The sequence below is a fragment of the Equus przewalskii genome, chromosome 14 (genome assembly GCF_037783145.1).
Source record: "Equus przewalskii isolate Varuska chromosome 14, EquPr2, whole genome shotgun sequence".
Lineage (NCBI taxonomy): Eukaryota > Metazoa > Chordata > Mammalia > Perissodactyla > Equidae > Equus > Equus przewalskii.
This window is the reverse complement of record NC_091844.1, coordinates 76,519,257-76,544,412: the sequence shown is the minus strand read 5'-3', so window position 1 is coordinate 76,544,412 and position 25,156 is coordinate 76,519,257. Positions and strand designations below refer to the sequence as shown.

Here is a 25,156-nt window from a genome sequence, read left to right as displayed (position 1 = left end):
TTTCGCTCTTTGAAGCTTCTCACTTTTATATGATCAAATCTCTCCTTTTTTATTTTATAGCTTATGTGTTTCTTCCCTTAATTTTCCCCAGTTTCATGGCTATCTGAATGTTCTGATTTTTTTCAAATATGTCTATAATTACTGATATATGAATCTTCAATGTACCTGCAATTTATTTTTGTCCATAGGGCATAGAAGGAATCTAACTTTATTTATGATTAGTGTTTTTATAACTGACAAAGAAGTATATCTTGTCATCAGGGGGTGGTAGGTGATGGTGGGGCACAGTTGCTAAAGTGTCATCCTATGTAGGCAAACCTTCATCAACTCCTCATATATTTGTTGGTGGTGTTTCAGAGAAGAAACTAGAAAATGTTGGACAATATCAAGATTTTCTCCAAGGGACTCTACCCTGTGCATGTATACGTGTTCTTATGAGAGTGTATGTGTATGCACATGTATATGTTTCTGTTCCTCGTTGTGTGTGTGTGTGTGTGTTGTGTTTCATGCATTGGAGAAGGATTAGAGAGGAAGGTATTGTGGGGAGGGAGCTGTATAGGCTTTGATCAGCTTTTAGATCAACTGTTATTTTCCTTGCCATTTTTAAAAGATTGGGACCCAAATGCTCTTAGCTTTTGATTTTTTGAACTCAAACATTAAGAAATATTTGGTAAATAGCTTGGGTAATTTTGGTTGCCCTGGGGACCAAATACTGTGGATGGGTCTTGTTCTCACTTTCAAAAAACCCTGGAAAGCTACAGACTCACCTCCTAGCTGGGCTTGCACTCAGGGCTCCTAAGGTTCCCATTGGAAGGGAGGCATCTGGAAAACCAGGAGAAGATGACAGCTTCCTGGGAGGAGGCCTCTGGCCCAAGGCCTTGTCTCACAGACACCGCAGAGCTCAGCACCGCTCAGTCCTCCCCAGATTGCTGTGGGCAGCCCCGGGCCCTGACCAGGAGAGGCGGCTGTACATCAACACTTAACTCCCACTGCAGTCCCCAATGAGGTTGCTTCCTCTAAAGACGCATTTCAAAGCAATTGCTTTGGCAAAGCTCAAGAATAGGAATAATTTTTTTCCGGCACTTATATAAGAAACCACAATTTGTGTGTGTCTAGTGTGTTGGGATCAGAATCTTATTTTTTATTTCACATAATCCCTTAACGACGCCAGGCTGTGGGCATTATCCATCCCATTTTCAGGATAAGGAAACAAAGATTTAGGACAGCTAAGCACTGCCAAGCCATGTGATAGCTAGTGGCACATGGCTGACCAGTTAGCTAGTGAGTTCAGCTCTAACTGCAAAGCTCAGGTCCCTTCTTGACATCTCTTCCAGGTCCTCTGAAGACACTGCTTGCACTGGGCTGGGCTTTCCCTCACTCCTGGGCCTTCTAGACCTTTTCTCTGCTTCCCCATTTCTGGGACCCTTATTTCTTTGACCATCTGAAGCATTTCAGAAGAGGGCATTCATCTCGTCCTCTAAATTATTTCCCTTTGAACTTCTGCCTCCACCCCAAACGTTTCTAAAATTCCTTTCACTTCCTTGCTGGCGCCTAGACACAGAGGAAAGCTGATTTCTGCTCATTTGTGTTCAATAAAGTGTTCCACAATTCACACCGGGCTGAGGTTTCTTTGTTCTTTTTGTGGTTTCTGCCACATTAGCTAATTGGGAGAGAGGCCAGCGCAGGGGTGGAGACATCCTCTGCCAACTGACAAGGCGACAGAATTACCCTTACGTTAAGGTATTTTTAAAAACAACAGCAAAAGAAGGTGCATACGTAAATGAGTTTGGTGGTGTTACTTTTGAGGTCCTATTACAGTGGCTTAGTATGTTCTGTGCTTGCACTGAGGTGTCATCTGATGCCCAGATGGTTTCTGTACACGCTCCAGGCTGCGGGAAGCCTGGCAACTTGAGCTTGGCACGCTCCTCTCATCCTCCCCTTGGGAACCTGCGAGGGCCTTACTCCTGCAAGTGAAATATTAAAGCTGAAGCTGTGCCTTTTAGAGCACCCAGAAGGACTTGATCTTGACATGTTGGTTCCAGAAAGTCCCTTGAACTCTGAGGAGGAAGAAAACAAAAAACTCCCCAGTTGCCTGGGGGGAAAAGTCAATTATTTGTTTCTTGGGTTTGGAAACTAATGACCCTCCCTCTGTTAGCAGAGTCTCCCAGTAAGATCTTCATATGAACTGTATTGACTCCGTTTCTCTTCATTAAGTGGAGGATGGGGCAGGGCTGCAGGTCAGGGGACCTGTAGGAGACAGGAAAATTTAGAAAGCACAGCCAGGGGCTGCTCCCAGCCCAGTCAGCAACAGTTGGGATTCATCTCAGGTGTCAGGCTCAGGGCCACAGGCTCTGTATACTTTTTCTCCTTTAATCTTTTTTTCTAAATTTTTAATTAATTTTTATTGAGTTCATAATAGTTTACATCATTGTGAAATTTCAGTTGTACGTTATTTCTTGTCTGTTACCACATAAGTGCTCCCCTTCAACCCCTGTGCCCACCCTCCACTGCCTTCTCTCCTTCAATCTTGACGGCTAACAGGAGATAGCAATTATTAGCCCATTTTGCAAATAAAGAAACAGGCCCTGAGAGGCCAGGTAACCTTGCCCAAGGTCACATAATTGGCACAGAGCCCAGGATGCCACCCAGGTCTGCTTGACTCAAGCCTTTGACAACACTAAGCTCTACGTGCCAGCAATGTAGCGGCAAACAAAAGGAACAACAGAAAAGTGCCTTCACCCAAGCCTTGCCCGGGAGTCTGTGCTCCCAGTTGAGGAAGCTCTGCAATTGTGATTTCATTGTCCAAACAACTTATTAGGATTTATATAGATCAGGGCATAAGTGATACCCTTTCTACGCTCATCCCACGTGGTATGAAGCATGATCATTCTCTCTCATAGAATGGAGTTCGAGAAATGTGTGGGAGCTTTGTGACAACTCTGGGACATTTGTATGCCTCCAAAGCTTATCATAAACTGGATTTCAGAAATATTGGTTCTTGGGGACTGCAGCTTGCATTTCCTTGCCTTCAGTTTCTTTTAGGCACAAAATGACAAAGCTAAAAATGGCAATAATAAAAAAATAGAAACAACAGCAACTAATATTTATTGTGTGCTTACTCTGGGCAAGGTACTGTGCTAAGTGTTTTACATGAAATAACTGTTTTAGCCTCTACGTAGTAAGAAATATCTACATTAACAACCCTGTGAAGTAAGTAGTAAAGTTGTCCCCATTTCATAGAGGAGACAACTGAGGTAGAGAAAGGTGAAAACTTGTCCATGATTGTGCAGGCTGGCAGCAGCAGACCCAGGATTCAAACCCCAGCAGCTGTGGGCACACCGGGCTCTTCCTGTTACACCAGGGGTGTCTGTAGAGCGTTTTAGCTATTAGGAAGCTATTAGGATACATTATCCTAGTTACTTCTTACCTATCCCTCACTGTAAATGAGGCTGAACAGGGCCTGTTACGTCCATTTTACAGATAAGGAGATTAAGGCTCATAATGACAAAATATTATAACTTTTAATAAATGACAGAGCTGGCGCCAGAATCTAAATTTTTAAACTCTTAATCGGGTATTTTCTGGCTAAACTATGCTGCCTCCTGAGAAAATCCAGTCGTACCCTAAGCCCTGCCCCCAAAGTCATTCTCATAAAGACAGAACCACAAAATGTGCTCTCTGGTACGTTTCTTCAAGGTGGGTTTTGCGTGGAACTGTAACTCACTCGATGGGCTCATCTCTTGGTGAGTATGGAGCCAAAAAGCACAACCGAGGCAGAAGTAGGTGAAAAAAAGGTTTATCACTTGCACAAGCGATGGGGAACACCTGGGATATTTCCTGAAAGCAGTGTCTCTCTGAGCTCAGTGCTTGTGGGGCCTTCATACACCAGAGAACAGAGGATAACAGGTTTATTTGTCACAACTGTGCTTAATCAGGGTGCATGTGTAGCAGGCAAACATGCTATTACATAATGAGTTTAAGGTAACTTTTGGACACTTGGAGCTGGAGCACTTTGCAGGGGTCTTGCTGCAAGTGTGTAAGTTTTGCTGCAAGATGGCAGCATCTGCAAAACCGGGACATCAACTTCCGAAAAACAGAACATATAGTTTTTTCTGGTCTGGAAAACATTTGACAGACCGTGTTAGTTATTAATCAGATCCTCAGTAACCCTTTCTTTGTCTGGTTCCCTGGTCACAGAACCTGTCTAATTTTAATCTCATCAATGTGCACACACAAAACAACATCCATGTATAGGTAGGGTGATGAAAACCTAAACCCTTGAACAGAATTTTATTCCCCTTTGTAATTCAAGAATTCATACCCAAGACACCCCTATCATTATTTTCACTGCATGTCTGATTACTTCTTAGAAGCAAAAGCAGATGACATCTTAGTAATTTAAGTTCCAGGATATGAACAAACACCAAAACCCTGATATATTCTGGGGCAGCTGAGTCAGGCACTGGGCTGAGGACTCCGCCACTCGAACAGAGAGGAGAGAGATGCAGTGATGGCTGGAGCTGCCAGACCGGCAAAGAAGGACAGCGAAGGAGATGGGAGTCAGATTTCAGCCTGGCCCTTCCACTGTGCTGGAGAAAGGGGATGCGGAGATGAGATGCACGCACTCTGGTGAGAGAGAAAGACAAGTAAAGAGATGAAACGAGCCAGCGCTCCTTGCAGGATTCAGGGACGGTGTTACACAGGAGGAGCCTCTTGAGGTTGTTCTCTAGGTACTTGAGGGAGCCAAGGACATCCTAAACAGAAGGAACAGCATGTGCAAAAGCATGGAGGTCTGAAAAAGTGTTAGGGTTTGGGGGATCAGAAGTGGGTTGGTTTGGCTGAAGCACAGAGTTTGGAGGAAAAGAGAAAGGAGAATGGAATGGCAAGGAGGAGTGGGAGGCTGAGGGCTTGCACATTCCTCAAGCTGCAGGGAAGCTGCTCGGCCTGAGAGAAGCCCTTCTTGCTCACAGGCTAACTCAGGTGGTTATTTATCAGGGCCCCGATCAAGGCACCTGGCATAGAAAGTAACACATGTGTAATGAGCAATTGACGTTGTGGTCCATGTGGTTCAATTACCAAAACTCAAGTGCTTCTTTTGCTTCTTACACTCTCCTTCTTTACACACCCGTGAAGGACAAATCCAGTCTTAAGCAATAATTCTTAAAATCTTCTTTTTCCTTACATCTGCTTTCTTTGGATCTCACAACTCCTCTCATATCTTTTTTCTTCAATCTTTGCAAAAAATTCCTCCCCGGTGCTATCTGCGTGACTCTTGTCCTCCACCCCTCCCTGTCTCCCCCACCCTTTGGCATTTGCCTCTCCCTCTGTTCTGCACTAGAGCTCTCGTAAGGAGGCTAGAGGGAGAAACCAAGCAGCCAAAGGCAGAATCTTCTTTCACGGCTAGCTACACTCACACAATGTTCATCCTGTGCCCCTGGTGAGCACAGCACTCCACGCTGCATTGGCTGGCACTTAAGGGCTCCTTTTGTTCTTTTAAACATTCATGCACTGCAGATGATCAACCATCTGTGTACCTAGCTAAGTACTAGGCCCTGGAGCAACAAAGGGTTGGAGGGTGACCAAGATGCCACGAATTTAAACACAAGTAACACTGTGTTCTTTTTTAACCTACACCATCTCGTTTAATCCTCATAATAACCTCGTGAGGGCAAAATGCAGTCTCCGTTCTCAAGAAGTTTAAATGGAGCTGGGGAAGACAGGCCTGGACCTAAATAAGCATAACACAGGCAAAAAAAAAAAAAAGGGACAAAAATTTTTTTTAAAAGGGTCTAAAATCAATGGGAATAGGGAGGGAGAGAGGAGTTCTGTTTGATGGGGCCCTTGGCTTCGTAGGGGAGCTGGCACTGAACTTGAACCGACATGGGTAAGTGGGATCTTGATAGGGCAGAGGGGCATTTCAAGAAGAGAAGAGCAGCAGCCACAGTGCGCAGGCAGGCGTCAGTGAGAGGCACAGCTCGCAGGCACCAGGCTGAGACATGGGGGAGAAGAGTGAGTTTGGGCACAGATGGTAAAGGGCTTGAATGCCAAGCAAAGGGCTTGGACTTAGCAAACGCCTTTCTCTTTTGTTTGACTCATTCTGTAAGGATATGTGAAGATGACGAATTTATTCACCGAACAAGAATTTATGAGCTGATGGCATGTTTCTTAGCCTGTGCCTCATCCCTGGGAGAGAGAAAGGATCCCTGCCCTTTGGAATTTTATAGTCTAGTGGTGGAGGAATAAGATTCGATGATTGATTAGACAGGACTGTGGCTCAGACGGTGAGTCTGCTAGGAACACTGGGTTGGAGGGGAATTCTCTACGGATTGGAAGGCAGAGGTCGAGGGGTTACAAAATGTGAGAAGAGGCTGGCAGGGTGGGAAGTGAGCAGAGGGCGGAGCTTTCTGAGAGGACCTGGAAGGTAGAGCGATGAGAGGCCAGGAGGAGTGGTGAGAAAGGAAGGGTAGGCCTGGCTTTGGAAAGCTCTGGAAAAGCTGGTGTAAAAGACATCATTTCCAAATTCTGATCAGTCCCTGAACATTCTGCTGTTCCTAAATGTTCACTTCAGTGGGTAACAGTCAATAACAGACTGCCTACCCCATGCCTGCCACATCCTGACATGGCCAGCAAGGCCAAGAGGTAGATGCCATGACCCCCATTTTACAAAAGAGAAAATGGGGCTCAGAGAGGTGAAGGAAATTTCCTGGGGTTAGTAAAGGGCTATCTGGTTACAGAGCTACTCCCAGCCCCCTTGGCTTCAGCACCTTCATTCAGATAAAGAACCTGAAAGTGGAAACTATTGAGCGATGGTCATGTGAGGAACGACTGCTCAGGAGGCTTCTGAGCACCGGTACTGTGTGATTGACACGTAAAAATGATAAATGCCAGCAACGGGGAGGGCAGATTTATTTCTCCATTTCTAGCTCACTCAGAGAAATGCAAATGCCTCCTCATTTTGATTTTTCAGTTTCAAAACTCCCAGGGGCTTAAATATGTATATAAAAGCAATATGTATATGGAACAAAATAAAATACCCCAGTCGCTTCTCTGGGGTCCCCATCCCATGTGAAAGAGACCCTTTCAGTCTGTCCTACTCAGGTGTTACCCTGCCCACCCCTCACCACAGCAGATGAGCCGCCTTGGTGCTCCCAAGCCAGCTTTTAACCTTGTTAACAAGGCTGAAGGTGCCAAAGTGGGCCCCTGGGGGCCGGAGGGACCCGCAGGCTCCATCATAAAGGGCTCTATTTAAAAGCAGCATAAAGTGCCAGAGAAACGCTAGGGCCTTGTTTTTCGTTTGTTTGTTTGTTGGTGTGTATTCTAAACACCAGGCAGGAATAACTGAGTTTCCACTCCTGAGCCAGAGGCACAGCTAACAACGCTGAGGACCCCTTAGCGACAGAGCAGCGCGTTTTGGGGGGAAGCAGGAGCCCAAGCAGATGCTATTCTCCCACTTTTGGAATCCCCTGCCCAGCCTATTTGTGAACAGAGGCTTTTTTTCTGAAAAGCTGCGGGTGTGTCCGCACCTACCAGGCACCCAATCGCTGCTTCCAGACCCAGCCGCCCTTGGGTGTCCGAAATCAGCCGCCAGAGGCCAGCAACCGGCAGCCCGCGCTCAGCGCCCGCCGGGTTCACTGCGAAGGGCGTGGGTGCACATTGCTCTGGCAGAGAGGCCTGGGTACTGGAAAACGAGGAATCCTTTCAGAGATGATTTCCGGGCAAGCAGGCAACATTCGGCAGACCTAGTCCCTGAGGGCAGAGAGGGAGGAGCCGAGCTGATGGGGTTCGCCGCGGAAGCGCAAGCGCGCCTCGGTGGTCTGCGCTCCCTTCCTCTGCGCCAGGCTGTGAGCAGACCGGGTACCAAGGTGGAGGAACAGCTTTGTGCCTCCGATTTCATGGTCCGAGAAACCCAGACAGTGTGAGGCTGGGTGGTTTAGTGAAATGCGCTCCGTTTTGGACTTAGTGTCTCCAAAGTGACAAGGTTCATAAACTCCAGAAAAGAGACTTTGTCTGCGAAATAGGGGACAAAGCTTACTTCAAGGCCAGGTGTGAAGATTAAATGAGGCAATGGAACTGAGTTCCATGCATAGTGACTGATGGAGTGGATGCTAGTTTTCTTCCCCTCGAGTTAAGGAGCTTTGGTAAATTATCTGATATTTTTTTCCTCAAAAAGTTAAGTCTGCAAGCTTAGCAGAGGATAGTTAGCAGCACAAGGATTTCTTTCCTGCCGTGGGGAGACAGGGGTCAGGCGGCATCATGACGTCAGAGACTGGACTCACTATAAATCATTCGTCCTGGAGGCAGAGACCCAAGCTCAAACACAGACGGAAGCCGTTGCCTTTAATTCAGTCCTGAGATCACAGAATTATTAAAAACATGTTTCAATTAATTACAAAGCAAAATAAAATAAAATAATAAAAAGTTCAAACAGTACAGAGGAACTGAAAATGCAGAGTAAAATTAGCTTTCCTCCAGACCTAGACAACTACTATACTCTTTTTTCTAGAGGTTGCCTTATGATTTTAAATGATATATATGAAAGACAAAGAATTTGACATTTATGCTTTTTCAAACACTGCATCCCCTAACTATTCCTAATTATTTTTTTTTTACATTGGTAAGATTTATAACAATAAATTTTGTTCTCTAATTACAGTGGGTTGTTCTGTGCTTTATTTGCAGGTCAAATCTAAAAACTGAAAACTGATAAACAGCATTTATGAGATTATTCAGTAAATTTTATACTGTGAATTCTTAGTCATAGTAGAACTAAATAGTGTGTTTGGAGCCTTATGGAAGCAATAAATCCAGAAGTCTGCATGATGCATAGTTTAAGAGTTCAAATGCATACTTACCTGCATAGCCTGGGGACACCCAAGCACAGAAATGGAGATTCAGATTGGTTCTGGGCCCCTAATATCCCTTGGCTGCCTACCAGAAACAAACACACACCTGCTGGAGGGACAGGCCTCAACCCAGGTGTCATCGGAGTCTCACTACAAAGGTCTATAGAAGGGGAAAGTGACAAGCATATAAAAGAACAAACACATACCATGAGCCAACTCAGCAAACACAGTTGATGAAATTAGAGAACAGAATGAGAACTCCTCAAATTTCGATAACTGAACAACCTGTCCCATATGATAGAGTAAGTTTCAAAAAATAAAGACAAAGAAGAAACATAAATGACAATGAAAACAGAACAAATTTGAAAAACCTATTAGAAATTTTAGTGGTAAAAAATATAGACTTATCTTGAAGCCACTTTCCAGAAATTACTGGATACAGGTTTTTGAGCACACACGGAACATTTACGAACGCTGACTCCACACGTGGCCATAAGCAAGTCTTAGAGTCATACCATTCTGTGACCACAATGCAATTAAGTAGAAAGGAATAGAAGGAAAAATTAAAAAACAAAAACAGAAAACAAAACATTTGGAAAACAAAATATACTTCTAAAGAATTCCTAGTTCAAGGATGAAAACAGAATGCAAGTTAAATACTTAACAAGGCAAATTCTATTTATGAAAACTTGTGAAATATAGCTAAAGCATTTAGCTTTAAACATATGCCTTCAAGCATATATCAGAAAAGAAGAAAACTGGACATTAATGAGCTAAGCATCCAACTTAAAAAGTTAGTAAAATGACAGCATCATAAACTCAAAGAAAGAAGGAAATAAACATGAGAACTGAAATTAATGAAATAGAGAAGATATATCCTCAACGATGCCAAAAGTTAGTTCTTTGAAAAGCCTAATGGATCAACCTCTGGTAAAACTGATAAAGGAAATGTAGACAAGGCAAAAATAAACTATATGAGGAATAAAAAATGGAATATTAAAAACTAAAATCTATCTGAAAACTTAGAGAAAATAGGCAATATGCAGCAAAAATATTACTTAACAAAAGTCATTCAAGAAAATATCCAACCCCCAAGTAGTTCCATAATTATTAAAGAAGTGGATTCAGCAATTAAAACTATCTACAGTGGGTGCTAGTGATTTTACATGCAAGTTCTTCCCAAGACATAGGAACATACAATTTCAAATTTCTATAAGCTCTCCCAGAGAATAGAAAAAGAGGCAACTTTCCATGAGGCTGAGAATTATTGTTGCCTGCCCAATGTTCACTCTCCCTTTTTTCTCTACTAACACAACCTCAATTTTATGGGCAGTGCCACTAAACAAAACCTGTCTCAGCTTCCCTTATAATGAGGCATGGTCATGTGACCTAGTTCTGGTCAATAACGTATAAGTAGAAATCTCTGGATGGGGCTTCCAAATTCATTTTACAATGATAGCATAATGTTAATACAAGTCTAATAGATATAGCACAAAAGGAAAAACCATAGCATAATTTCACTAACAGATGCACGAGTTTAAAATAAAATCTAGAACATCCCCAAAGCCTCCATCCCCTCTGTCTTGGAAGGAAGTGAGAGAGGCTCCTGGAGGAGGACTTTCACAGTGGTGGTCGCACTGAAGCATCTCCTCTATCCCCGCCCGACCTTAAGTTTCCCAATTTCCTTATCTATAAAGTAGGTCTCATAGCACCTAGCATTGTACTTACCACCATCATTGGGAAACACTGTTTGAAGCAGGTGGCAAATTCCATGTAAGGCTAAATGCTGGCAGAGATTCGTATACAGCAACTACCATAAAACAAAGTTGAAAAGGCCTTTAAGAGAATTTAAGAGACGACACTAGTGAGAAGCTAACTGTTAAAGTCGATACTGGATGCCCAGAGAGTCCCATCCTTGATTAGTAAGTCGTCCAGGTCATCCAGGAAGATGTTTCTGCTCCCATCTTCCAGGCTTTGTTTTGCTCCCCGCCCCGCCCGCCACCTTGCCTGTGATGTGCTGTGTGCACTCATGACACCTTTAGCTCCTGAAAGACTGTTCTAATTCACTGGGAAGGCTGTTGAGTCCCGGATCCTCTGTTGCCACCCCTACGCATGCTAGGACCAGAAACTTCATAAATATTCCTAGCACAGCAAAGCCAGAGAAAGCCCTAGTGCAGGTCTCTGGTGCTCATCTGAAAAATTTACTGTCCTATACTGTGGAGCCCACCTTCTTCATTTAAAACGTAAGAAAACATGGGCAAAAGTCACTTTCGCAATCTCTCTCTTTGCCAAATATAGAACAATAAAACTGAGGTTGTGTTAATAAGGAAGAAAGGGGAGTGAGTGTTGGGTAGATAACAATAATTCTCAGCCTCATGGAAAGCCGCCTCTTTTTCTTCTCTCTGGAATGGTGGTCTAGGAACAGAGGAATGACAACGTTTGGCCAATAGAAGTATTGAGAACGTCTTTTACCTATGTTTCCTCCTAGTTTAAATGGAGAAGCTGAGCACCTCAGTGTGGGACAGTTTGCTTTGCTGGGGTTGCTCTTTGGAAAGTGGAACAGATGTGTCTGGGTGAACCAAGTCCCTTGGGGAAGAGACTCAGAATCAGAAACATCAGTAATAGGCACTCTTCTGCCATATACTTTTCAATTTCTACTTCTGCTAGCACCACCTCTTACTGGCCCCAACTGAGCCTCTCTTGGTCAGTCTGTCTGTCAGAAGTCCCCAAATCAGCCAGGGCAATCTCCGGTCTTAGTTCAGATACCTCATGCCCCTGCTGGAAACTCTTCAGTGACATCTCACTGCAGGGTGGCTTTTTATTTAACTGCTACGGTCCTCATTCTCGTCTGAAGTGTTTTTTCCAGCTTCCTAAAATCAAGTTTATTTGCAGCTCAGGACCTCTTCCCCTATTGTTTCTGTCTGGAAACATTCTTTCTCTAGATCACCACTAGCACAGCTTAAGTGTCCTCTGCCGCCTTGCAACCATCCTTTTCAGCTCCACCATAACTAGTGTACCTAACATTTATCATGAACAGCATAGGCTGTCTGAAGTTAGCTTATTTACCTTAATCAGTGAATAACCAGTACATTATTTATTACTATATTCCAAATACTTGGCAAATCATAGGTGTTGTGATGGTTAATTTTGTGTATCATCTTGGCTGGGCCATGGTGCCCAGATATGCAGCCAGACATTATTCTGAACGTTTCTGTGAGGGTATTTTTAGGTGACATTAACATTTAAATTGGTAAACATTGAGTAAAGCAGATTGTTCTCCATAACGTGGGTGGGCCTCATCCAATCAATTGAAGGCCTGACTAGGAATTCTGCCAACAGATGGCTTTCAGACTTGAACTGAAGCATTAGCTCTTTCCTGGGTCTCCAACCTCCTGGCCTACACTGCTGACTTTGGACTTGCCAGCCTCTGTAATTACAGGAGCCAATTCCTTAAAGTAAATCTCTATGCGTATCCTATTCGTTCTGTTCCCTCAGAGAACCCACCTAATACAGATGCTCAGTAACTTATCAAATGAAACTGTGCAAGCAGCAGTGATGGAAGTACCCGTAGCAGTAGTCTCTCCTCCACCCCCCAACACGAAGGGGCACGGTATGTCTGACCTCACCTCTGTCCTAGTCCAGGTTCGTCCTTGTCTTGGAAACACTATATATTTATTCTCCAACCACCCCTGGAAGCAGCAATGGGTCATATGACAGTTTGGTATTTTTGTCAAAACACAGTTTGACTGCTTTCTATCTGTCTTATTATATTCTTCTACTGCTATTGTTATACAGACATCCCACCCTCCACTCCTGGTTTGAGGGGCTCCAGGCCAGGACTCAGTTTATTTTCCTCAGTACCGGGTACTCAGTAAGTCTTCAGTGAAAGAATAATATTAGCTCAGATTCTGCACCTTTAGCAAGATCTGAATCTTTCTCAATTATATTTTGAAATAAGACTGAGTATGTGGATTAAGGCACATGGAAAGCAAGGAAGGCAGGAAGAAGTCGCACTTGAAGGCTCTTTCCATTGACCAGACAGAGCTTCATCATCCTGTTTAACGCTGGAAAGCTATAAATGTACGTACATGTACTTTAGAAGCTGTAAGTCTAGACATCTTCAGAATTCCATATCACAAATAGAAGTACAGTTTCGGAGAAATGTCATTGACACTTGGGTAAAGAGGTGCTCAGTTTTTATTTGAAGTGGCCGAGATGATAGCTCTGGGAGAGATATGTTCTCTCAGGTGGTGTAAGCCAGCACTTCTTCCTGTAGACAACCAGTGGGGGTGAAATATGTCTGTCATTCCAAGGAAATTCTTCTCCAACTATCCAAGTCTTTGGGGTAAAGTTCTAGTGCCTGTTTAGAAAAAAATGTAACCCTTTGGAAAATCGATTCAAGTTTATGGACCTTAGCTTCTGGATTTTCTGTTTTCAGAAGAAATACTTTTCTTCTGTAAAAAGTGGTTCTATCTCTGCTCTTGTTCATATCTCTGAATTCTAGATTCTTATATGAAGCCAGATCCTTCCTTGAAACTAGCTTTTATGCCAGAAGAAGACAGGAGATGGTAGGGATATATGATGTCCTACCTTAGGCAATAATTATCTAATTTATTTTACACTTAGCATCTATTATATTTTCTTAGGGAAGAGAGACATCCACATTAGATCACTCAGATGGCCTGATAGGCCAACTACCTTTCCACACAGTGTGGAACCACATCTGGTTATAGTGAAATATTGCTGAACTGGCTTACCGAGTCTGTTTGCCAGGAATGCACTTGCTTGCACATCGCAGGTCTCATGTGGGCTCCTTTGCATCACATAACACCACACTGCAGTAGAAATAGAGCTGCAGGAATTAAAAGGCATTTGTTGGTGAGTTTGGCCAGGATCATACGCACTACCCTGGCAGGCCGAGAATTCCAATGAAATTCATTCGGCCTTACCACGTTCAACTAGCACTGCTCTATAGTATGGACTCATTAATTTGGATGATATCGGCTAAATAGATCAAAGTCAAGAGGCTAAATTAAATCCCAAGAGATTAAAGAACTCAACCTTTAGGTCTAATGATTCTAAAATTTTGGAAGATGATGCTAAGAGTTTTATATAAAGGTAATATAGTTTAATATGCAAATATTTATAGGGGTATTCACACAATATAGGGTGTTATAGATAGAAGACTTCATGTCCTAGACATAGACCTGTCATGCAAGATTTGAAGTAAAGAAAGTTATAAGTTAAAACGACAGTTCAATGTCTATCTCATAGCTTGGAATGAAAACGGCTTTTTACACTGGGTCATTTGTTAAAGAAAGTGCTACAGCTGTTTTGAATTAAGGTTTACTGATTTATTCTGGTTTCCTTCTTGTCCAGTTATGTACAACTAGACAAATCCGGCTTTTAAATTAAATCGCATTCACTTGGTCTTCAATCTGTTCATTGGCATACTGGAGCAAGTCTATTTGAACAAGTGTGAAAACAGCCTACTCACCTCTTCCTTTTTTCTTTCCTGAAGGTAAACATTTTTCTTCAAATCTCTTCAGGTGAGAAGGAAACTTGACGGAGGTTATATCCGTGGAGTGGAAGACAGTTTCATGGGAATCCTCAGCATCTGCACAGCTTGTTAAAAAAAAAAGATGAAAAACAAAGAGACCTTATTGTAAGTTCCGTGTTAGAGGGCAACAGTTGATGTTTGTAGCCAAAGTCTAGTTTTCAATTCAAAGAGCATAGCCTGAAATGTTTCTCACTGTCTGAAATCCTCACAAAACAAACAAACCTCACTCTCCAGATATTGGATCATATGCATGCTAGAGGAACAGAATAATACCAACCTCAGTTTTTTTTGTGGAAATGGCCTTGAAGGTCAACTTTACTGTCTTTATGCTGAATTTAAAAATTTACTTATCATAAATATTGATGAGACAAATAAAAAGGCTATTGAAATAGTAATAGAGCAGTGAAAGCTATTGAGAGAAGGGGAGTAATTTAATCCCAGGTAGATAAAATGTTCACTTCTGAGGTTCCTAACAGCCAAGGCAGGAAAAGAAACAGTGTCATGGAATTTGTTGTCTGAAGACAAAACATACAAAAGAAAATGTTCATGGCATTTAGGTTAGAAAAAAGAACTGGTCTTACAAGGACCAGTCCATTTTTTTGCTCAATCTTCAAAAATAGTTTCCTAGAAGATGAGAGATGTGATGGTTTTACATTGATTCTCAACGTGAACCAAGGAAATGATATAATTTGCTCTCAGGGAGACCTGTACCAAAGGGAATGAGTTCAGTTGGCCAAATTTCTAACTTCTAGGCAGAAATATTTTTATTAATTAATTTCCTGGGTATGTTGAGATAGCACATTCTTTGTGATTAGCATTACTTTTCAGGTCTCTGCCCAAATGTCACCTCCTCAGGAAATGTAACTGTCCCATCCAACATGGGACTTACTAGTCACTGCAACCCTTTAACCAGCTTCATGTTCTTCAGAGTACAGATTATGTCTGTGTTTGTTTTCCCAAAATGAAAATAGGTTCTGTGGGCAGAAACTTGGTTTTGTTCACAGCTATATTCCTGGTACATAGGCAGTATTTGGTGCTCAGTTTGTACTCAGTGAGTTTGATTGACTGAATTCTTACCTCTAAGATACCTTACACTGAAAGTGAGTCTGTTAGGACCAGACTCAAAAAGGAATATCTCACATTTCCTGTTATTCACCACCTTCTAAGTCGAGGAAAAAAACCAAATATTTTAAATTGAATTTCTACAAGATCTGAGAGAAGAAAGGAAGGGTGAAATACAAAGAAGTAGCTTAAGTTAAGCAGAAAATGAATTAGGAACTTTTATACCCTAAGCACACTTACCTGTAACAACACATCATAACTAACACCTGTTAACAATTTGAAGTCACTTACCTGTTAATAATGACGTTTCACCAAGGGATGCTCTTGGGATCTGGGCCAACCGTAGGCCAGCAATCCTCCAAAAATGACTCTAGCTGTGAATCTTCAGAATACAGAAGCTCAATTTCAAAGAAAACTGCTTCTCTTAAGTATTTCATGACTGGATAATCTGCATCCTTGTAGAATTCTGAATACAATGAATCTATAAGAATTAGGTTGCAAGTTAATTATTTTGGTCATAGATTTAAAAGAAAGTTTTAGGTTGAAAAATAGTTTTAACAGTTTAGCAAGTGTAATATAATGAAAATTAGGTTAGAAAATTTAGGTCTGAGGACTCCTTCTAAAATCCTAGACACCCATCCAGAGAACATTGTGTTTCTAGATTTTTCTGTTATTTTGTCTACAATTTCACTTTATACCATCATTATCTTCCTACTGCTTTCCCACCTTGACTAATGACTCATTAAGACATTAGAGTTAATATAATAGCTAAGACTTTATCCTTTGGATGTACCATGACTTCTTTTTTCTTTGAGGTTTAGGCTTTTTTAAAAAAGTCAATCGATCAATAAATCTCTGGAATATTATCTCTGTCTCTGGAATATCATTTATCTATATCACTGTAGAATATTATCTATTCCAAATATATATGTGTGTGTATATATATATATTTATATTTATAGATATTGAGATGACTGCTTTTGTATGTGACTCAATAAATTTTATTTCCTCACCACAAATTCCTAGGAATAGGAATATAAACTATTAATGCTCTTGAGGCATATTGTCATTGCATTCTGGAAAGATGATACCAAATTTTATCACCAGCAGAAATATGACAGCACCTGTTTTTTAAATTTTTTTATTTTATTGAGGGCATATTGACTTATAACATTTTGTAAACTTCAGGTGTACATTATTACATTCAGTTTCTGTATAGACTGCATCGTGTTCACCAGCAATAATCTAGTTTTATCCATCATCATACATATGTGCTCCTTTACCCCTGTTGCCCACTCCCCACCCCTTTCCCCTCTGGTAACCACTAATCTGTTCTCCTTATCTATGTGTTTGCTTATCTTCCACATATGAGTGAAATCATACTGTGTTTGCCTTTCTCTGTCTGACTTATTTCACTTAGCGTAATGCCCTCAAGATCCATCCATGTCGTCACAAAAGGCATGATTTGGTCTTTTTCGTGGCTGAGTAGTATTTCATTGTGTGTGTATATATATCCCACATCTTCTTTATCCATTCATCTGTTGATGGGGGTCTTGGGTTGCCTCCACATCTTGGCTATTGTGAATAGCACTGCAATGAGCATAGGGATGCATATATCTCTTTGAATTGTTGATTTTATGTTCTCTGGATAAATATCCATGACAGCAACTGTTTTACCACACCTCTGTCAATATAGAATCAACTTTGCCAAGTATTTTAATTTAATAGCTAAGAAATTATAACTTACTTTTAATCTGTATTTACAATTTCTAGTGACAAACATTTTTATACGTAGGATGTTTGTATCTTTGGTAAATTATATGTGTTCTTTGTCCACTTTTCTCTTTGACATTAGTAAGGCATTCAACTTATAAGATCTGTTCATTTTAAGGATATTTCTCTGCTGTAGTTTGTTGTAATATTCATCTCTACTCTTGTTAGAATTAAGCCCCAGTTTCCTAATAGGTGAAACTGGAGTAATTCTTTCCTGCCCCTCAAGGTAGCTGCAGGAAAAATGAGAAAACAGACATAAGTAAGAGTGACAGGAAGTGTTATATAAGGCACAGCCTAGTTATTTTTATGTTATTGTTGCCATCAGATGAATTGTCTTCCCATACTACCACGAAGAACTTACCTTTGGACAACTTCATGATCAGGGTAAGATGACCAATTCCTGGTTCAAAAATGCGTGTGGGTTCTTCTTTGGTCGGTAATGAAATGTGACTGTATCATTGAGAGGATACTGGCAGGCACATCTCAGTCTAAGGAAAATATAACACTATTCCCTCAGAAGGGATGCAGCAATCCTTGAGTCATTAGGCATCACCAACTACAAAGCTTATGATGGAGTTTCCCCACCCCCGTCCCCTCTTCCACTGATTTCCGCAAAACTCCAGATGGGGAGAAAAAGTAGGTGGAATATCTAATTCTCTTACTAACATAGAAGCAGAATCCTAAATTAAAGCTTTCTGAAACAATCTCTTTTCTGCCTTGGTCCCCCCTTCCTTGCACACCATCTTACTGGCACAAAGGAACAGCTGCTCCAGGTCTGAAGTAAAGGATAGGGTTCTCATAAGTCAGGATGTGATTGCAAACTAGATCTGGGAAGACAATTGTGAATGTAGTATCATCCTCACTGAAAATAAATAAGACACAGGGATGTGGTAAAAAAAATCTTACTTTTTTGCTGGTTCTACAAGTGCCACACTGAACACAAATGTTGCACTTATTTTGGTACCAAGTCAGCTCAGTAACATTTGCCTTGTAAAGTGAGTTCTGATGGATCCAGGCCTGGCATTCCTTCCAGCTTCACTGCAGTAACTGCCATAGAACCATTGGACTTGGAGTCTGGCAGACACTTAAATAGGTGAAAAGATTACTTTCCAGAAATATTGTGAACCAGAGAAATGTGAAAATCCTACCACTGAGTGAATGACCGCTATAAAAGCTGATAGGATATAATAAATATACTAAGGAGCATCACTGAGCTTGAAGAGACCATAAAGGAAACCCTTGAGAACATAAGATAAGAGGTAAGCAAAACTCGGAGCAATAAATGATGATCTGACACTGCAGCTGCTATAGAATGGGCATAGGAGTTAGAGACGGTGGTGTTAGTTCCAACAACCAAGGACTTATACTCAACACCTGCATAGTGACAGGAGAATCTCAGGCCTGTAGAAGGCTTGGATTTAAAATGAGACCCTTGCAGGAAGTCTGGACCCCATAAGGGATTATATTCTCACTGAAAGGGTAAGCTAGAAAAATTTTGTTTCTACAGAGTAGTAAGGAAATATAATAAGGAAGTTTCTCCATCTGTGATTGAGCTCTTAGGGGTGAAAAGTAAAGGAGAGAAGTCTCCCCTGGGGATTTATAACTCTAAGCCTGTTCTCACAATTTGATTTTCGGTTTTAGGTTTTCTAATCTATTTGATGTAGAAAACCAAAGTGAGTACTTTATAAAAAGTTCTTTATATAAACTTTATGAAAAGAATTTTATATAAACTTTTATAAAAAGAATTTTCTCCAGCTGAGAATAACCCTGGGATATCTTGCAGAAGCAAACTCAGAAATTCCACGGAGAAATGCGTTTTCAAACTAGGCTGCATAGGTTCCTACAACCGAAATCCTACTCAAGGTGAGTTGATGATACAAAGTAAAACACACAAAGAAATCTTTCAGTGTGAGTCAATAAAGAAACAGTAGGATTAGAAGTTCAGATAACAGACCTTTAAAATGTAATTTACAAAGTCAATTTTAGAAGCTGTGTGAATAGTATTAAACATAAGTCCAAGGTATTATCAAATAAGAGGCATAAAAGAATCAAATAGTTCTATAAATGAAAACTCATTCTTGAAATTTAAAACATTAGGTATAACTGAAGAGAGAGAAATAGAAGGGTAAATCTAAAGGATTTACTCAGAATGTAACAAAGACACAGATAAAAATTGTGAAAGAAATGAGACCTTTATGGAAAAATAAAGGTGCAAGACATGTCCAATAGGTGTTCCAAAAGAGCAGAATACATAAAGTAATATTTGAAGATGTGATGGCTGAGAGTATCCTGGAACTGATAAAAGGCATGCATCCTCAGAGTCAAAAAATATTCATAACCCTGAGTATAACTCTCTATTTGGGTATATCATGCTAAGTCAAAAACATTCTTGCCTTTAGTAATTATTCCTGCTTATGAATCTGTGACAGTCTCAGGTTAAACTAAAGCATTCTTTACTCTTCCAAATTGGCCACCCAAAGCAAAGTTAGTGGGTGAGAGAAATTAGGCAAAGAATGAAACAGATGGAATAACATAGTATGCTTAATAATCAGCTTTCTTCCATAGATTTCTTTGGTTGTGAATTCCTTGTTTAAGAGATTTCTTTTAATTCATAGGACAATATATCTCATGTGCCAAGCATGAAGTTTTAAGTTATGAGTATAAAAATCTTAACTATTAATTCTTCAGAAGAGAAGAGACAAGTAATAGAAAAATCTTTCATATCAGCAAGGGTTTGGTTGTTCTGCAAGTGTAATATTAGCATAGCAGAGATTCTGAGGGACTTATGTCCTTAGGAGAGTACAAATTATATTTGGAAAAGATTTCAAAAGTGGTTTCAATCAAAGTAATGAAGAAGGGGGTTAAAATGTCACTTTCTATTTTGTTGCTACTTTGTGTCCCATTCCTGCCCCTTACACAGTTTCTCAGGTCTTCCTGGTCACTATCTATTGGCCTCAAGGGAAGGTATAGACATGTGGGTAAATAAGAGCCAGTAGGCTTTGTGGTCAGTTCTGACACCAAACAAAAATATATATACAAGAGGATTCGCAGTCTAGACCAAATGTATATATAAACAAATTTGCTATCGAGTTTAGGTGTTAGAGCTCATATGAGCCTAGATGGTGTCTCAATATTATGTACCTCACTCCTAGCTTTCTTTTTAGTAATTCAATGAAAGCCTTTGAATAAACTATTGACTATAAATTATTTCAAATATAGACGATGTGGCCAAGTCTGATTGAGAAGAAAGAAGTTTCCATTAATGACTGAATCATCATAGGAAATCAAAAAATTAACAGCGAATCACCAATTCTCAGTCTTTATCTCATAGGTCACACGCACTGAGAAGCGAGGAACCTGAAGAGGTAGATGTGTTCCATTGTCCTGGAACCAGTAGCAATGCTTTTGTGCAGATTCAGGTGTCAGGTGCAGGGAAGAGAGGACTAGGACCCAGTCCTGGTCAACGTTGCCTCTAGTGATGAGGGAGAGATGGTCAGCATTGCAGTGTCTTCCAGCCTCAGGCAACAGTAGAGTCAGAGCCACATTGGTTACTTCTAGAAGCCCTGCCTCCCCTGTGTTCTCTGATGTCAGCACAGCTATGGTTGTTTTCCAAAGAGCTCGCTTACCTGCTTGTCTAACAGGAGAGACTGTAACTACTGGAAGAGTGAACACATGCGGGTCTCCTCTGAAGTTCAGGTAGTACTCGGGGTATGCAACCTGATGCCTTCACCTGCATACTGAAGATAAGACTGTATTAGGGATTTTGAAGTTCTACAATAAGTCGAGACAGACTGAGCTTTAATACATACCTCTGCTTCTATACCTGGAGCAGTGAAACCCACTTCAATGATACAGGGGTTGCTTCCATCAGCAAGCATTTTCGTGTTTGTGCCATAGTCAGATGCCTCAGGCATTGGCACAGGGAAGACGTTGTCCTTCACAGTGAAGTTTACTAACTTCACAACTGGGGGAAGAAATAATCCTACTATAACACTAAAGAGTCAAGGCTGGTGATGGTGTATAAGGATGAAAGAGGTGACTGCTGAGTGTTCTGAATAGTTATCGCCACTTAACTAAAAGGAGATTAGACCAAAGCAGCCTGCTAGCCAGGAAGCCTTACTGTTGATATTACGGGTTCTTGGAAGCGTAGAGGAGTTGTTACAGCTTTGATCGTGGTGTGCTTGGTTACTCCCCAGTTGTCATCCTCTGACTGGTGTTCCAGAAGCAAGTTAATACTGTAGGTTATCCCATGATGCCCATTTTCACATAAGTCTAAAAGAGAAGTTGAGACAACATAGACTGAAATGATAAGGCATGGTTCTTTATGAGAAGTTCAATTTTCTACCACACAAGGCGGTAACTTTTTAATTAGTTATGAACTTGTCAACAACGTAGAAGATGGACACTAGTCTTGACTGCCACTAAGTTATCCACTTTGTACAAATTGTAAGTTCCCTTTCCATCCTTAACTTGTATAATAATGCAAGAAAGTATCTAAAATTTTCCTCTCTGGAGTTAGAAATACCTAATTCTTTTAAGAAAGCTGTGGACAGCAATATTTTGGTAATTAGAACCTCATAAATCCTATAACTCAGGATCAATGTTGTAATGAAGTCTCATGCTTCTAATAATCATACTTCCTTTGATAAGTGGTCCAAGAAAGGTAGATATTCTACTATTTGTGCTTTGGCTGGCCATGTTAGAATGAGGTACCAGTGTATTAGATTCCATCTATATTTCACCTGTATTTATCTTGGTGTTTCTATAAGTGGGTTGATGTCTAATCTTTAAGCTGTGATTAAGTCATCGATCTTCTAATAACTACCTTCGTATGAACAGGAACCTTGATAACAATTGTGTTATCACTCCTCAATTCACAGTCCTGGAAACAATGTCTGCCATGGACAGTTTGTGAAAATTTACTCCCATCTCTACAGAGAGGACCTTGAAGCGGCTAGCCCTGAGAAGAGGGCTGACATTCTTGGGGATGGTCCAAGTAAGGATGTCCTTGGAGTAATCAATGTAATCTTAGAGACATTGAACTTTATTTTTTCTGTACACAAATATTATAAAGTATTAGAGTTTAGTTGTCATGGAGAGAAGAATGTCTATGTCCAGCAATGGAAATGGGCATTGGGATGGGAGGCTATGCCTGTTTCACAAGGGGATTGTTTGAGAGAGGGGTAGAAACTGTGACAGTTAGAAATAAGTGCAGCAGAGGCAAAATGACAGAACAGCCTGCATGGGAGACACATGGAAGGGAATAATGGGAGGAAGAAGTGGTAGCCCTAGATTTTGGAAGGCTTTGGAATTTAGATTTTTCACACTAATCATCACTTAGGTATCTGAGTGAACATCTGCTTACCATTTCTACTAGCTCTCTCTCTCAAGAATCGACACTTCCTTTGCTACATTTACTTGGATATCACATGACTATTGCCCCTGCTGTGGGAGTTTGGAGGGTAGACAGTGGGGGTGGCTATTTGACCTTAGCACCCCCAATTAATACACATCCCCTTGGACAAAATGGCAGTTTCAGGGATGTTAAGTAATAGAGCTTTGGCTAGTCAGGCACTCTTATGGGACTTTTGTTTGAACTCTTGGGACTGAGGCTTTTCCTTTAGAGATAAAAAGAGAAGACCTCAAGCTGTTCTAGTCTTATCTTTGCCACAACAGAGAAGGTCTTTCCGAGAATGAAGAAGATGCAGAAAGGGCCACTATAGCCATGCCTCAGGCCAACTCTAACCTTGGCGTTTTCAATTTCCCGAATGAAGAACTTTCATTGACCTGTTCAGAAGGGGATCTGTTGATTGCAACCAAGAGCCCTAAGGTAGGATAGTTCCTGCATTATAAGCAGGCTAAAAAGCCAGATATTCTCAAATAAATGCTACCAAAACTCGACTTCCTTTCTCTTGCCCACAGGGCAAGCCACAGCTGTGTTCACCATCACAATCGTCCAGCTCTGCTTGTGGAAAGTGCTTGATCTGACAGCAGAAAAGTAATGCCTTCAATTTGCCAAGAAGCACGAGTTGTTAGAATCCTGACAAGTTGTTTTAAAGTTCCTGTAATAGCAAAGCTATTCTACTGAGTGGTTGTAAAATAACTACATTTGCATTTTCTACACAAAATTTCTATCTTAGAATTTTATGTGAAATAAAAGCCTGCTTCTTATTTGCAGATAGCATTCCTCCGTGTATAATTTAAAACCACTTTGACTAAATAGTATTTTAATGACTATTTAACGATGAAGAGACACCAAATTTAAATAGTCTTCTACTTGAATTTGAGATTTCTAACTCATAATGATGTCATAATATTTAATATACATATTTTCTATATTCAATGTGTACGTATCCTTTAAAGGGTGTCACTAGGACGAGAAATATAAATTTCAAGACAAATTCAAACTGCTTTCTAATTAGTGTTCCTATCATCAAAAACAAAGTCTTTGTTAGCTTTGTGAGAGAGAAACCCCCCTTGCAAGTTTTCCTTCATAATTCATTATTTTATTTTATTTTATTTTATTTTTTTTGAGGAAAATTAGCCCTGAGCTAACATCTGCCACCAATCCCCCTCTTTTTGCTGAAGAAGACTGGCCCTGAGCTAACATCCATGCCCATCTTCCTCTATTTTATATGTGGGATGCCTGCCACAGCATGGCTTGATAAGTGGTGCCATGTCCACACTCAGGATCCAAACCTGCGAACCCCAGGCTGCTGAAGCGGCACGTGTGAACTTAACCGCTGTGCCACTGGGCCAGCCCCTTCATTAATTATTTTTATTAGAAGAAACAAAAATTATTCTTGGATTTAGAAATTCACTCACCTTTAATTGCTGGGCCTCAGGGGCTGTGAACGCAGCTTGCAACAGGACCCTGGTGTCAGCCATGTTGATTCCATAGCCAGCCCATGGGCATCCCTTACCAGTATCACATGCCACATGCTTGGAGTGTGAAAGATGATCTGCCAGATGGAGGCTGCCCGTGGAGTCGCCTGAGTCGAGATCATAGGTGTGAGGACACATGGAACTTCTTCACAGTGGGAACCCCCAAACCCCATCTGACCATACTCTTTTCTGGGACCTCAATCTCCTATTCTGGCTAGAGGCGAGATTCAGAAGTTCAGTGTAAGAATCTCATGAGTTTTCGTTCCACACACTTACTTCAGGGAAGGCTGCTGCCCAGTCCTCTGGCTCATCCTGGAGGAGACCCACTGAAATTTGCAGAACTTCTTTCTTAACAAAGACCTTTGAGAAGAAGGTTTGTTTAATGCTGTTAGTTTGTGAACAATTTAGGCCCCTTAATCTTGGTAGATAAGCTCTCCTCTTGGCCTCAACCAATACCATTCTTATCCCATTAGTATACACGCTCAAGAACTTAGAGCTGTCATCTAGTTCTAATAGGTAACTGAGCTTCTATATTTTGAACATCATAACTCCTACAAAAGAGGCCAAGGGTAATTCCAGAGTACTTTGTCTAAGAGGAGAGACTACATAAGACTCCTAGCAGAGAGCTGCCTTGCAGTGCACGTCAAGTAAGATGTAGTTAACCATTATTAATACAGTGTAAGCACGGGTCAAGCCAAGCTAATAAGGGTAGGAATAATTGACTCAGTCAGAGAGAACTGCCATATTGCATTCTCTACATAGCTTTACAGTGCTTATATTAACCCAGGAATAGCCTCTGCTTGGTAAATGATTTAACAAATTTTCAGCTAGTATTGTGCAGGATTGAGCGAAAGCATGAAACTACAGTGCTTTCCTTTCAACTTTGTGGATTGTGGGCTGACTTCTTGTTTCCAGAAAGTTTTTTTTCTTGGCCAAATATAACAGTAATTCTCACTTGTGAGAATTGAAGCTCGCAACATGTCCATGCCTTTCTCTGGCACCTGCAGAAGAGTAGGCTTAAAGATAAGGGCCT

General features: G+C 41.1%; 2 long non-coding RNA genes across 3 annotated transcripts; one reads left to right on the top strand and one right to left on the bottom strand.

Moving 5' to 3' along the window:
* Positions 1–1,118: 1,118 nt before the first annotated feature.
* Positions 1,119–8,343, bottom strand: LOC139075816 (uncharacterized). Of its 2 annotated transcripts, none has more exons than XR_011526684.1 (2): positions 7,528–8,343; positions 1,119–5,728 (listed from the first exon to the last, which is right to left on the bottom strand). It is a non-coding gene; the product is annotated as an uncharacterized lncRNA (long non-coding RNA). The 2 variants fall into 2 exon arrangements; XR_011526683.1 differs by having other exon boundaries at positions 1,119–2,247.
* A 12,499-nt stretch (positions 8,344–20,842) lies between these two features.
* LOC139075815 (uncharacterized) lies at positions 20,843–23,415 on the top strand. Its single transcript, XR_011526682.1, has 4 exons — positions 20,843–20,934; positions 22,119–22,234; positions 22,915–23,068; positions 23,161–23,415. It is a non-coding gene; the product is annotated as an uncharacterized lncRNA (long non-coding RNA).
* Positions 23,416–25,156: the final 1,741 nt, after the last annotated feature.